Raw genomic sequence first — 14,274 nt, 5'->3', positions numbered from 1 at the left:
TCATTGTGACCCATTTTCAAGGGGAAATCAAACAATCCACATTTTGCTGATATAATCTATGGCCCAAGTTGTTTGTACCAATATTCAAGTGTATTGATAAACACTTAAGGGTAATTCATGATAAACAGGCCATCTTAATCAGTATAAACAATCATTTGGTCAACGTAATCAGGCATGTTCCTCATAACCATATGATTATAAGTTCTACTCAATCTAGTTGTTTACATTCTTAAGATTTAGAATATATGCGTTCATTACAAATTCAGAATGATGTCACTTGTGTGCGGTACTCCTATAACAGCTTCCAGTATTAAAATTTTTATTTTATTTTTTTGCTTTTTGGTGAGGCAATTGGGGTTAAGTGACTTGCCCAGAGTCACATAACTAGTAAGTGTCAAGTGTCTGATGCCAGATTTGAACTCAGGTCCTCCTGGCTCCAAGGCTGGAGCTCTATCCACTGTACCACCTGGCTGTCCCTCATTATTAAATTTTTAAGGAAACAAGAGATTTAAGTATCTCAGAATTTATAGATAAAGAGGTAGATATTTTAAAAGTATTATGGAAGATAGTCGCTGACTATGTCAATGGAATTGTTCTTTCAGAAGTAGTTTTATAAATGTATTCTGAATGTATAGTCTGTTTCTATGGTTCTTAGTTACAAAAATCCTGACTGATATTAGTAGGAGAGATGAGGTTTTTTGGTTTTTACTTGTATCACTTTATTCTGTGGTTTGGATAGTAAAAACTGGAAAAAGTCTGCCTCAGTATGAAATGGGAAAGTTTTCAATTTTCAATTGACTATTTATTTTCAAAGACAAGAAGATGAAAAACAGTTGATATTCTCTCAAAACCCAGAACTGGAACAGTTACACTTAACAACGATTGAGTTGAGTGGCTCTGAGCTGTTCCAGCAACAGGAATACTTTTGTCTGGACTAGCAGAGGGAAAGATAAGCCACCTGAGGAAGAAGATAGGGACCAGATCGTCTCTTTATTTTAATTTGTCTGCTATGATTCCTGAAATCTTGCTTTTTACAAAAGTGTGGTTGTGTATTCTTCTTTGTGTTAAAGAAAAAGAAAACTAGGGGATTCCTTTTTAGCACACATTTCCTCTATAATGTAGAGCCTCTTCAGGGAGAGGTCACTGTTCTATTAACAGGGAGTCATTGCCCAATTAGAATCTCTGTTAACAGCCTCCATCGTGGGCTTCCTTGCTAGTAGTCTCCTCATTTGCATCTGGAGTGGAATTTCAGTTTATACAATCATATCATGAAGATAGAATTTAGATTCAGTGTTTTAAGAAGGTTGAGAGCCTTGCGGTCATCTCCTGTAATTACTTTGCAGCTGGGATTATAGAAATGCCAGAGGTTTGTTCTACCAAGCCTCTAGTGCACAAACCTTTTAGTCTCTTCCTAATATATTGCTATGCTTGGACGACAGACTTTTTTTTTAAAAAATGCATATTAGCGGAATTTCGGTGAGGGTGATTGTACTGGAATTCAAAGTTCCTAAGCTGACAACCCATGTGTGTTAACTTAATAAAGAGCCTCTTACTGAAAGTATCAAGTGGTATTTAAACAAGATTTCACATTAACAGTTTGCACCTTCAAAGCCCTCTTGTTAAACATCTATTACTTCTCTTTGGTCTCTTTGGTATAAAAGTACTCACATATCTGATGAGGTAACATACCCAGGCAGGGCAGACTTCATTTACATCTCCTTCTGTGAATATTTTATACCCAGTGTATATTTTAGTTACTTCTCTTTCTCCATAGGCTCCTATTTTTTTTTAGTTGGTCATACTTTTCTTTTTTGGGGGGGGGGGGGGCTCTGCAGTGGGGTTAAGTGACTTGCCCAGGGTCACACAGCTAATAAGTGTCAAGCGTCTGAGGCCAGACTTGAACTTGGGTCATCCTGTTACCAGAGTTGGTGCTGTATCCACTGCGCTACCTAGCTGTCTCAATCACACTTTTCTTATCACTGAATTTATGCTTTGGATGTGACTAATGATATAATAATAACAATATAGTAGCATTTTTATGGTTTGCAAAAAGCTTTACAAATATTATCTCATTTATCTTGCCATCAATGACTAAGAGAGATCCCACTTGTGCTTGTCACGGGGCAACCTGTATCCCTTTCATTTATAAGGATGGGCAGTGGAAGCATACTTGGACTCCTGGGGGATAACCTCTTCTTGCTGTGTAACCCAGAAAATTTCCGTCAGTTTTCCTATAAGCAGCGGACCCCCTTCCTTGTGAATCTCAGCTGGAATAGAATCAGCACCAGGAGAAGACTTGCGTTCCAAACCCCTTCTTCAGTTGGAAGGTCAGCTGGAGAGGGATTGACTTCAACCTGAGGGGTACAGTCTCCAGACTTGATTGATTGATGATGGTCTGTTGAGAACACTGTGGAAGTGTTCCTCCCTGAAAAGGGCGTGGCAGCTTTCACACCGGAGATGTTCGTCTTCCCTGAATGTCATACCCGAAAGGGAGGATGAAGGGAGACAGTATTCAGAAGCAAAGCAGACTTTTGAGGAGGGACAGGGTAAAAAAAAAAAAAAGGATAAATAGAATAAAATAAGATTGAGTACAGTTAACAATCATAACTGTGAATGTGAATGGAATGGACCCGTCCATAAAATGGAAGTGGAGAGCAGAATGGTTTAGAAATGAGAATTCTACAATATATGGTTTACAAAAAACACACTTGAAAGAGAAAGACGCACACAAAGCTGAAATAAGAGACTGAAGCAGAATCTGTTATGCTTCAACTAAAATAAAAAAGGCAGGGGTAACAATCGTCTCAGACAAAGCAGAAGCAAAAATAGACTTTTTGGGGGGGGGGCTAGGCAATCAGGGTTAAGTGGCTTGCCCAAGATCACACAGCTAGTAAATGTCAAGTGTCTGAGGCCGGAATTGAACTCAGGTCCTCATGACTCCAAGGCCGGATCTCTATCCACTGCACCACCTAGCTACCCCCAAAATAGACCTAATTAAAAGAGATAATCAGGATTGTTCTGATAGCTAATGCTTTGTAATATAGTTTGAAATCTGGTACAGTTAGGCTGCCTTCCTTTACTTTTCTTTCATTGATTCTCTTGATATTCTTGACCTTTTATGCTTCCAGATGAATTAGACAGTGGGCTAGATTTGACCCTCAGGCCATAATTTACTGACCCTAATGTAGATAGCTTCATCTATCTAGCTCTTCCTGTGTTAGTTGAATGAGATCCATGATTACTCATATATGATAATGGATCTTATTTAAGAGGCATTGCAGCATCCTCAGAATTGATGCAATCAGCAATGCATTTTGTAATATCTGGAGGTCACCACCTATAGGGAATCACAGGAGAAAATAGACAGTAAAATTTTACTAGTAGGGGACCTCAACTTTCCCATCTCAGAACTAGATAAATCCAACTATAAAATAAATAAGAAAAAAGTTAAGGAGAAGAATAGATAGTTAGATATGACAGACCTCTGGAGAAAATTAAAAGGTATAAAAGCCTTTTTCTCAGCTGTGAGAATGGCACCACATGGCACCACAATCATTAGCCATGTATTAGGGTATGAAAACTTCATAAACAAATGCAGAAAAGCAGAAATATTAAATGTACCCTTTTCAGATCATAAGACAATCAAAATTACATTCAAGAAAGGCTGCCAAAACAGAGATTAAAAATAAATTAGAAACTAAATAATATAATCCTAAACAATGGGTCAAACAAATAATAGAAACAATCAATAATTTCATTAAATGACAACATAAGAAGATCTGTAAGATGCAGCCAAAGCAGAAATTATTAGAAAATGTATATTTTTATTTATATCTCTTACATCAATGAAAAAGAAAGAGCAGATTAATGAGACTAAAAAAAACCAGCAAAAATCCCCCATTGAACACCAATTTTGAAATCCCAAAAATCAAAGGATAAATTAATAAATTTGAAAGTTAAAAAAAAAGGAACTAATAAAACCATGAGCTGGTTTAATGAGAAAAACAACAAAACAAATCATTGGTCAATTTAATTTTTTTGATAGATTAGGAAAGTTTTATTATTTGTATTCACATGGTTTATTAATAGTTTTACTTATGTTCCACTCTGGTCATACTGTATTATCTTTTTTTAAAATTAATTTGTTTTTAGTTTTCAACATTTACTTCCATAAGCTTTTGAGTTTTAAATTTTCTCTCCCTCCCTCCCTGCCTCTCTCCCCAAGACGGTGTGCAGTCTGATATAGGCTCTACATATACATTCCTATTAAACATATTTTCACATTAGTCATGTTGTGAAAAAAGAACTAGAACCAATAGGAGGAACCACAAGAAAGAAGAAACAAAACAAAACAGAAGAAAAAAAAAGAATAAATAGTATGCATTGATCTGCATTCAGACTCCACAGTTCTTTCTCTGGATGTGGATAGCATTTTCCGTCATGAGACTTTTGGAGAAATCTTAGATCCTTGCAAATCAATTTAATTTTTTAAAAAAGAAAGAAAACTAAATTACCAGTATCAAAATTGAAAAAGGTAACAGTACCACCAATGAAGATGAAATTAAAGCAATAACTAAACTAAGAAGAGCAAAAGAGAGAAAGAAAACTATAGATCATTTTCCTTAGTGAATATTGATGCAAAAATTTTAAATAAAATACTAGCAAGGGGACCACAGCAATATATCACAAAGATCATACATACACTCTGGCCAGGTGGGATCTATACCAGGAATGTAGGGCTGGTTCAATATCAAGAAAACTATAAGCATAATTGACATAATTGAACATATCAGTAACAAAACCAACAAAAATTCATTATAATAGGTGCAGAAAAAGGCTTTTGACAAAATGCAATACCCATTTCTATTAAAAACACTGGAAAGCATGGGAACAAATGGAGCTTTTCTTAAAATGATCAATAGTATTTATCTGAAACCAAGAGCAAGCTTTATCTATAATGGAGATAAATTGGAAGCCTTTCTAGTAGGATCAGAGAGTGAAGCAAGAATGTCTGTTATCACAATTATTATTCATTATTTTACTAGAGATGCTAGCTATAGCAATAATACAAGAAAAGAGATTAAAGGGAGAAAAATAGGCAATAAGGAAACAAAATTATCACTCTTTGCAGATGAGATGAGATGATGGTATACTTAGAGAAGAACCCTAGAGAATCAACTGAAAAAATAACTGAAACAGTTAACTACTTTAGCAAAATGACAGGACTTAATATAAACCCACATAAATCATCAGCATTTCTATATATTACCAACCGCACATAGTAGGGGGAGATAGAGAAATTCCATTTAAAATAACCACAGACAGTATAAAATACTTGGAAGTCTACTTGCCTAGTCACACACAGGTACTATGTGAATGCAGTAACAAAACACCTTTCCCACAAATGAAGACAAATCTAAACAACTGGAGAAATATTAAGCTCTCATAGATAGTCTGAACCAATATAATAAAAATGATAATTCTAACTCAATTGGTTCACTTATTCAGCGCTATACCAATAACACTACCAAAGAATTATTTTACAGAGCTGTAATAAATTATTTAAAAATTCATCTGGAAGACTAAAAGGTCAAGAATATCAAGAAAATCAATGAAAGAAAAGGAAGGCAGCCTAACTGTACCAGATTTCAAACTATATTACAAAGCATTAGTTATCAGAACAATCTAGTACTGGATGAGAAATAGAGAGGTTGATCAGTGGAATAGATTAGGTATACAATATACAGAAGTAGATGACCATAGTAATCTAATGTTTGATAAACCCAAAGATCCAAGCTTTTGGGACCAAAACTCACTATTCAACAAAAACTGCTGCGAAAACTGGAAAACAATCTGGTAGAAGCTAGGCATAGACCAGCATGTCACACCATATGCCAAGATAAAGTCAAAATGGGTATATGATTTAGACATAAAGGGTAATATCATAAGAAAATTAGGGGAACATGGAAAAATCTGTCATATCTGTAGGTAAAAGAAGAGTTTATGACCAAAGAAGAGATAGAGAGGATCACAGAAGGTAAAATGGATAATTTTTATTTCATCAAATTAAAGGGGTTTTGCACAAACAAAAACCATGCAGCCAAATTTAGAAGGAAAACAAAAAACTGGGGGAAATTTTATAGCAAATTTCTCTGATAAAGGCCACATTTCTCAAATATATAAGGAACTTAGCCAAATTTATAGATTGCTGTCTATCCACACCTCCATCCTCTTGTATTTGTGAAGTTGATTTTTTTTTAACAAGTGCAGACTATTATATATCATTAAATATCATCTGATTAGAGTTGAACATGACTGAACAACAAGAAGATTTGGCTTATCATTTTCGTCTTCTAACATATTTTTGGATCCTTACACAGTAATTTGAGATGGCTATCCCTCCTAACTCTGTGTCATCTTCAAATGTGATAAGCACAGCATCCATCCCTTTATCAAAGTCGTTGGCAAAAATAAAACAGGTCCAAAAACAAATCCCTAAGTGTGCCACTGGGGGCGACCCTCAAAGTTGACTTTGAGGTATTTAATGACTACCCTTGGATCCAACCATGCAACCAATTCCTAATATTATCTAATTTTACTATCATCTCATCCACATCTCTCCCTGTTCTCAGAGTTAGCCAAATGTTTTTCTGACATCCAAGTAAACTATTTCTACAACATTCCCTTTAACTGCCAGTGTAGTCATGTTTAATATAGGAAATGTCCTTAGTTAGGTATGACCTATTCTTGACAAAGCTATGTAGCTCTTAGAAATCACCCCCTTTCCTTTCCAGTTGTTTATAAACCATTTCCTCCATAATACATTCTACAGTTTGGTGAGGAATTGGAGTCAAACCTGTTGACCAGTAGTATTCAGATCCTACTCTGTCCCCATTTGTGAAAACTGGGAAAACATTTGCCCTCCTTTAGTCCTGCAACATCTCTCCCATTGCCCACAATCTTTCAAAGATCACAGACCACGTCCTCAGCAATTTCATCTACCAGCTCTTTCAGTCCCCTTGGATGCACTTTACCTGGGCCTAATCATTTGAACTCATCAAAATCATCTAGGTTCCTTCCCTCTTACTATCTTCCTACCTAGAGGGTTTCAGTTCTCAATTAACAATGTTTTTCTGTCCTTTTCAGTTCAAAGAACATTTTCGTTGGTAGAAAATGATCAAGAACAGTTAATCTTCTTGAAGAAAAGTTGTTCTGCCTCCTGCTTGTTATCTATTATCAAAATGTCATCCACCCTATGAAAGTGGCCCTATTTTTTTCTTTAATTCTCTTTTTCCCCACTCATGTATAAATAAGTCCTTTGTATTGTCCTTTGTCTTATCGCATTCAAAAAGTCCCTTCTTTTGGCTACAACTTCTTTATGTGGTCCTGTTTAACAAAGAAGAATGTTAATATGGATTTGATTAATTTCCTCCACTGGTTTTTTTTAACTTCGCTAGTCATTGTATAAACACTTCACATTTCAAGTACAAAATGATAAATTAATTTTTGCATATTGTCTAAAAACTGTATAATTCTTAGCCTTCTTTTATTCACTCTAGTACTATGACTGTGGAAACAAGGGCACAGTATTGAGGGCTGTTTTATATTTTCATCTGTTTCATAGGTCTCTATAACCAAATACTTCATTGCCTGATATATCCATCCTTTTGCTGTTGAGCTTCTCTGTCCTTAGCTAAGCTGATCCTCAGACAATACCCACTGACTGTCACCAGGAACCTACTCAAAGGCCTTCTAACAGATCATATAACCTCACAGAACTTGGGCTTAGCTGGCATGTTCCAGGCATGAGGGATAGCCAGTGAGAATGCCTGGGATCAGGAGACGGAGTGTCAGTCATGTTCACGAAATAGCAAGGGTGCCAGTGTCCCTGGATCACAGAGTAGATTTGGGGTAGGGGGATGCAGTATATCACGGAGTAAGGTATAACAAGACTGGGAAAGCAGGAAAGGGCCAGGTTATGAAGAGCTGCAAAAGTCAAACAGTTTTGTATTTGATCCTAGAGGCGATAGGGATCAATCAGAGTTTATTCAGTAGGGGTTGATGTGATCAGACCCACAGTTTAGGAAGAGCAGGTTGACAACTAAGTAGAAGATGGACTAGAGTTGTGGGGAGAGACTTGAGGCAAGGAGATCAACCAGCAGGCTACTGCAGTAGTCTGGGCATGTGGTGATGAAGGCGTGCACCAGGCAGGGGGCACTGTCAGTGGAAAGAAGGGGCTGCATGCCAGAGACATTAGAAAAGTAGCTTAGAACAGTGCCTGGTACATAGTAGGAACTTAATGAATGTTTATCAACTTACTGAAGTAGAAAAGAAAAGGATTTGGCAATTAATTGGATGGGGGTAGGAGAAGGTGGGCAGAGAGAGAGAAGGTGGGGATAAGGATGACACCCATGTTGGGAGTATGGGTGACTAGGAGGAAGGTGATACCTCAACAGGGATAGCTAAGTTAGGAATAGGGAAGGGTTTGGGGAGTATATGTTTTGGACATGTTGAGTTTTAAGATGTCTGAAATGTCCAGTAGACAATTGGAGATACGAAACTGGATGTTGGGAGATAAGTTATTTTATCTATTTAAGGGAAACAGAAGGCTTGAGTATGATTTTGATAGTTGGAAGCACAGGGGGAGGGCATTCCAGTTGGAAGAAACATGCAAAAATAGAGTGTCAAGAAAGCATTTCACATGTTCAAGGAACAGGTAAATTTGGCTAAAGAATAAAATATACTGTGTTGTTGAAGGAAAAGCATGGCAGAGTGAGGGTTGCAGAGAGAGATTAAAAGAAAAAAAATATTCAAAAGTGAAAAAAAGAAAATAATTAGATTCTAAGTAGGTGCTCAGGACAGCTAAGTGTTGCAGTGGATAATCCTTGCCCATGAGGACTTGCATATATATGTACATAAAAATAATTTCAAAATATATTCAAAGCAAATACAAAGTGATGCTTTGGAGTGAAGAGAAGGGGTAAGTACTAATGGCTGAGATGCTTAGAAAAGACCTCCTGTACGATATGGGCTGAGTTTTGAAGGAAGGCAGGGATTCTGAGAAGCAAAATACAGGAGGGCTGTTCCAAGGCATAGACACTAGAGATGGAATGTTATGTATGGGGACTGTCAGAAGACAGTTCTGCTGGACTGTGGAATGTGTGAAGTGGGAAGTTGTGTAATAAGTAATAAAGGGGATAGAGACAAATTATTAAGAGCCTTAAAAGCCAAATAGAAGAGTTTGTATTTGATTCTACAGGCAATAGGGAGCCCCTGACACTTTTTGAGCAAAAGAATGACATGGTCAGACCCACAATTTAGGAATATCACTTTGGCCGCTATGGGAAAGATGGATTGGATAGAGGAAAGATTCAAGGCAGGGAAACCAACAAAGAAGGTATTTCAGTAGATCAGGAAGAAGGTGATGAAGACCTGAGCTAGGGTAGTGACCTTGTGTGTGAAGAGAAAGGGGATTGTTGTAAGACATGTGAAAGTAGAATTGACAACACACTCCAACTGACGGCTGCGGAGGCGGGGTGAGAAAAATGAGGAGTTAAGGGTCTCTGAGGTTTGCAAATCTGTGTGACTGCAGGAATGGTGGCACTTAACAGAAATAAGGGAGGTGTTTTGAGCAAAAGATAATGGCTCTATTTTGAACATGAAGAAATCTAGGCTCTTACTACTAGCTCTTTAATTTGGCCAATTCATTTTGTATCCTCATCTATAAAAATAAGAAGGGTTGGACTAAATTAATCTTTAGCTGTCCTTCCATTCTGACCTGTTATGATTCTGTAACAAGTTGCTTTTTCCCCAACTGAACCTGAAGTGGGGGGGTGGTGCCCAATAAGCCCAGACAAAGCTGAAAACTGTGTCAACAGATTTTCAGTTTCCAGTTCTCTGGTAACAGGGCCATAATGCTCATATTTTAAACTGTCAGTGGCAAAAAAAAAAAAATGTTATCAACAGCCCTCAAGATAAGGGGAAACAAGACAGTTTCTTTCCCAGGAGTGATGGGGTTTGACAGTTAGGTAAAGACTAAATTGTTAAGGAATAACAACATTTTGAGGAATTTGTTTTTTTTTTTAAAGGACTTTATTTTTTATTTATTTTTTTTAATGTTAATTTGTGGTATTCTAAATCAATATGCAACCCATACAGATTCATTTGCATTTGAATTGGACACTTGTTGCTCTAGATTCTAGATTCTTGATCTTCCTTTTTAAAACTTTGGGTTCCAAATTTTCTCCCTTCCTCCCTCCCCACCCACCCTCATTGATAAGGCAAACAACTAAATATAGGTTATATATGTGCAGTTATGCAAAACGCTTCCATAGTAGACATGCTGTGAAAAACTAACTCTATTTCCCTTAATCCTATCCCGCCCACCCATTTATTCTATTCTTTCTTTTGACCCTGTCCCTTCTCAGAAGTATTTGCTTCTGATTACTCCCTTTCCCAATCTGCCCTCCTCTCTATCATTCCCCTATTCTCTTGTCCCCTTCCCCCTCCCCCCACATTTTCCTGTAGGGTAAGACAGATTTCCACACCCAATTGAGTGTGTATGTTATTCCCTCCTTAAGTCAAATCCTATGAGAATAAGATTCACTCATTCCCTTTCACCTTCCCCCTTTTCCCCTCCACTGTAAGAGCCTTTTTTTTTTCTGGTTTTTTTTTGTACGATAATTTACCCCCATTTTACCTCTCCCTTTCTCCTTCTCCTAGTATATTCCTCTCTCACCCCTTAATTTTATTCTCCAGATACGACCCCTTCATTTTCAACTCACCCTGTGCCCTCTGTCTCTCTATATCTATATATATATACATGTAATTTTTCCCCTCCAACTACCCCAATACTGACAAAGGTCTCATGAGTTACAAATATCATCTTTCCATGCAGGAACGTAAACAGTTCAACCTTAATAAGTCTCTTATGATTTTCTCTTTCCTGTATACCTCTTCATGTTCCACTAGAGTCTTGTTTTTGAAAATCAAATATTCTATTCAACTCTGGTCCTTTCATCAAGAACGCTTGAAAGTCCTTTATTTCACTGAATGACCATTTTTTCCCCTGCAGGATTATACTCAGTTTTGCTGGGTAGGTGATTCTTAGTTGTAATCCTATCTCCTTTGCTCTCCAGAATATTATATTCCATGCCCTGCAGTCCCTTAATGTAGAAGTAGCTAAATCTTGTGTTATCCTGATTGTGTTTCCACAGTACTTGAATTGTTTTTTTCTGGCTGGTTGTAATATTTTCTCCTTGACCTGGGAACTCTGGAATTTGGCTACAATATTCCTAGGAGTTTTCCTTTGGGGATCTCTTTCAGGAGGAGATGGGTGGATTTTTTCAATTTCTGTTTTGCCCTCTGCTTCTAAAATATCAGGGCAGTTTTCCTTGATAATTTCTTGAAAGATGATGTCTAGGCTCTTTTTTTGATCATGGCTTTCAGATAGTCCAGTAGTTTTTTAATTCTCTCTCCTGGATCTATTTTCCAGGTCAGTTGTTTTTCCAATGAGATATTTCACATTGTTTTCTAATTTTTCATTCTTTTGGATTTGTTTTACAGTGTCTTGATTTCTCATAAAGTTACTAGCTTCCAATTGCTCTATTCTAATTTTTAAGGAAGTATTTTCTTCAGTAATCTTTTGGACTTCCTTTTCCATTTGACCAATTTTGCTTTTTAGGGCATTCTTCTCCTCATTGGCTTTTTGGACCTCTTTTGCCATTTGGGTTAGGCTATTTTTTTAAGGTGTTATTTTTTTGGGTCTCCTTTAGCAAGCTGTTGAACTGTTTTTCATGATTTTCCTGCATCACTCTCAGTTTTTCCTCTACTTCTCTTACTTCCTTCTCAAAATCCCTTTTGAGCTCTTCCAAGGCCTGGGACTGATTCATATTTTTCTTGGAGGCTTTGTATGTAAGAGCTTTGGCTTTGCTGTCTTCTTCTGGTTGTATGTTTTGATCTTCTTTGTCACCAACGTAAGATAATATAGTCTGACTCTTTTTGCGCGGCTTACTCATGATCCCAGCCAATTATTTGAGTTTTAAACTCTTTGTTAAGGTAAAAGTCTGCTTCCAATGTGAAGAGTGTACTGTCCCAAGCTTCGGGGGTTTGCACAGCTGTTTTCAGAGGTACTTCTAGGGACCTGTAAATTTTCAGTTCTTCCAAGGTGGTATGATAAGGGGCGAGGTGTTTCCTCTCCACAGCAACAACAAGCTCCACCATGCCAGCGTTCCTCCTCACCCCAGGACTGCCCCTCAGAACTGTGACCCAGATCCAAGCAAGGGCAAAGCAAGAGATTCCTGCCTCAGCACTGGCAAAGAGATCCCTGCAATCCCTCTCTGATCAGCCACTCAATTCCCCCTCAGTCTGTGGGCCAGAAGCTGAGGAAACAGTCGCTGCCCTGGGCTGCGATTGAGACTTGTGGCTGAGACCTAGCTCCTCTCTCACTGCAGTCACAGACTTTTCCCACTGACCTTTCACATTGTCTTTGGCATTCATGGGTTGAAAAGTCTGGAAACTGCCACAGCTGCCTGTGAATCAGCCCTCTGAGGCCTGCTCCAGGGTCGCTGCAGCCTGCGCGCACACACCGCACTGTGCTCCTCTCCCAGCCCGGCACAATATACCTTTCTGATCAACCATCCAGGCTGTCTTTGGCTGGAAATTTGTTTTGTTCTGTCTTTTTGTGGGTTTTGTTTCTTTAGAATTTGTTTAGAACCTTTTTTTAGGTATTTGGAGGGCTTTGGGAGAGAGCTGAAGACAGTCACTGCTTTCCCTCCGCCATCTTGGCTCTGCCCCCTAAAAGGCAGTTTGAGGAATTTGGACTTAATTCAGTGAGAACTGGAGCAAGCTGGACAGTTTTTGAGCAGAGGGGAAGTGGTGAGATCATAAGTGCCTTGAGAAGGTTCTCCTAGCAGTCATGAGCAGGCTAGATTGGAAGGCAAGAAAACCGGGGGCAGATGAACAGTTGAAATCAGCACTTCTTAAAGTGTGGGGTCGCGACCCACAGTTTAAGAAGCACTGAAGGGGTCAAGAGTGAAAAAAGCTATGAAGCCCTGGACGCTAGATGAAAGTGAGTGTGTCAGCCTATACAAAGCTGGTGGCAGGAGAAATGGAAAAGACAGATGTTAGAGGTAGCCAGTTGTCAAAAAGCCATTCACTCTTCCCTCCATGATGCCATTCTTTGTCCATGCCAAAGGCCCCACGTGTGCCCTTGGGGCGCGTTTTGTCCAGAATGCGGGATTGCCCATTGCGAATGCTCATTACACAGTTATTTGATTTCTTTTTTTTTTTTTTTTTTTTGGTTTTTTGTGTTTTTTGCCAAAAAAAAAAAAGTTGCATGCTTTATTTTAGTAAGCAAGCAAGCTGCTTTGTAAGAAAAAGAACAGGTTTTGAACAGAACTGATTAGATCGCAGGCACTCTTTTATACTTACTCCTGGAGTTTTTAAGCACCATGGCCACTCTAAGAATGCTTCTGTGATTATATTTGCTGTGATTTACTATAAGCAGGGTGGTACAAAACAACATTTTTTTTTAAAGTATACTTATTGTTAAAACCTAAAAATATCCAGTTGGATTCTTTGTAAAAGTGTTGCTGGTTACTTGAAAAATCACCATTAAAGTACTTTTCTTTGAGAATGCCAATAAATATGGCATGAAATTTCAACAAAAATGAGCTTTTACAGCTCATTATTGCTAATGTGAACAACTTTCAAAATTGCCTAAAATCCTTCCAAAATAGTGTAGTTTACAACTATAAATTAAGCATAAAGAGTAAAATATCATAAACACAGTTTACTATGCAAAAAAGCCAACTGCTTTCTGTGTCAGGCTTTTATAAGCTTCCTAGGGCAGGCCTAATCCTACACTATCCCATTTTCCTTCAAACATGATAGAACAAATGGTTTGAAAGTCCTTCCTAAGAATGCTATCAAAGTTGTAGTGAATTCCACAATGTTAGGTTGCATTTTTAATTCTCCATATATAGAATGGCCCATTCAAGCACAGTATGTATATACATAGTAGAGCATGTATGCAATATACATAGTATAATACAGTTGTCTGTTGGCCTTCTTTGGGGTCAGAAAGCTGCTGGTGTTATCTTTTGGGAATGAATTAGGCTAACAAAACCACAGATGTCACTTAAGTAGCCTGGTCTCCTAGTGTTTATTATACCAAAAATAAAAAGTTTAAGTACTTAATGATGTGTACCACAATTGTTAAAGTTTCTCTCTCTCTCTCTCTCTCTCTCTCTCTCTCTCTCTCTCTCTCTCTCT

The 14,274-nt window shown here is 37.8% G+C and overlaps 1 protein-coding gene across 2 annotated transcripts in view; it reads left to right on the top strand.

Moving 5' to 3' along the window:
* CPPED1 (calcineurin like phosphoesterase domain containing 1) overlaps positions 1-14,274 on the top strand; it is a 120,972-nt gene that overhangs the window by 105,984 nt on the left and 714 nt on the right. The gene's annotated exons all lie outside the window — the stretch shown is intronic.

The sequence above is a fragment of the Vombatus ursinus genome, unplaced genomic scaffold, assembly GCF_900497805.2.
Source record: "Vombatus ursinus unplaced genomic scaffold, bare-nosed wombat genome assembly UNPS02014832.1, whole genome shotgun sequence".
NCBI classification, from domain to species: Eukaryota; Metazoa; Chordata; class Mammalia; order Diprotodontia; family Vombatidae; genus Vombatus; species Vombatus ursinus.
This window is presented reverse-complemented; position numbering and strand designations above follow the sequence as displayed.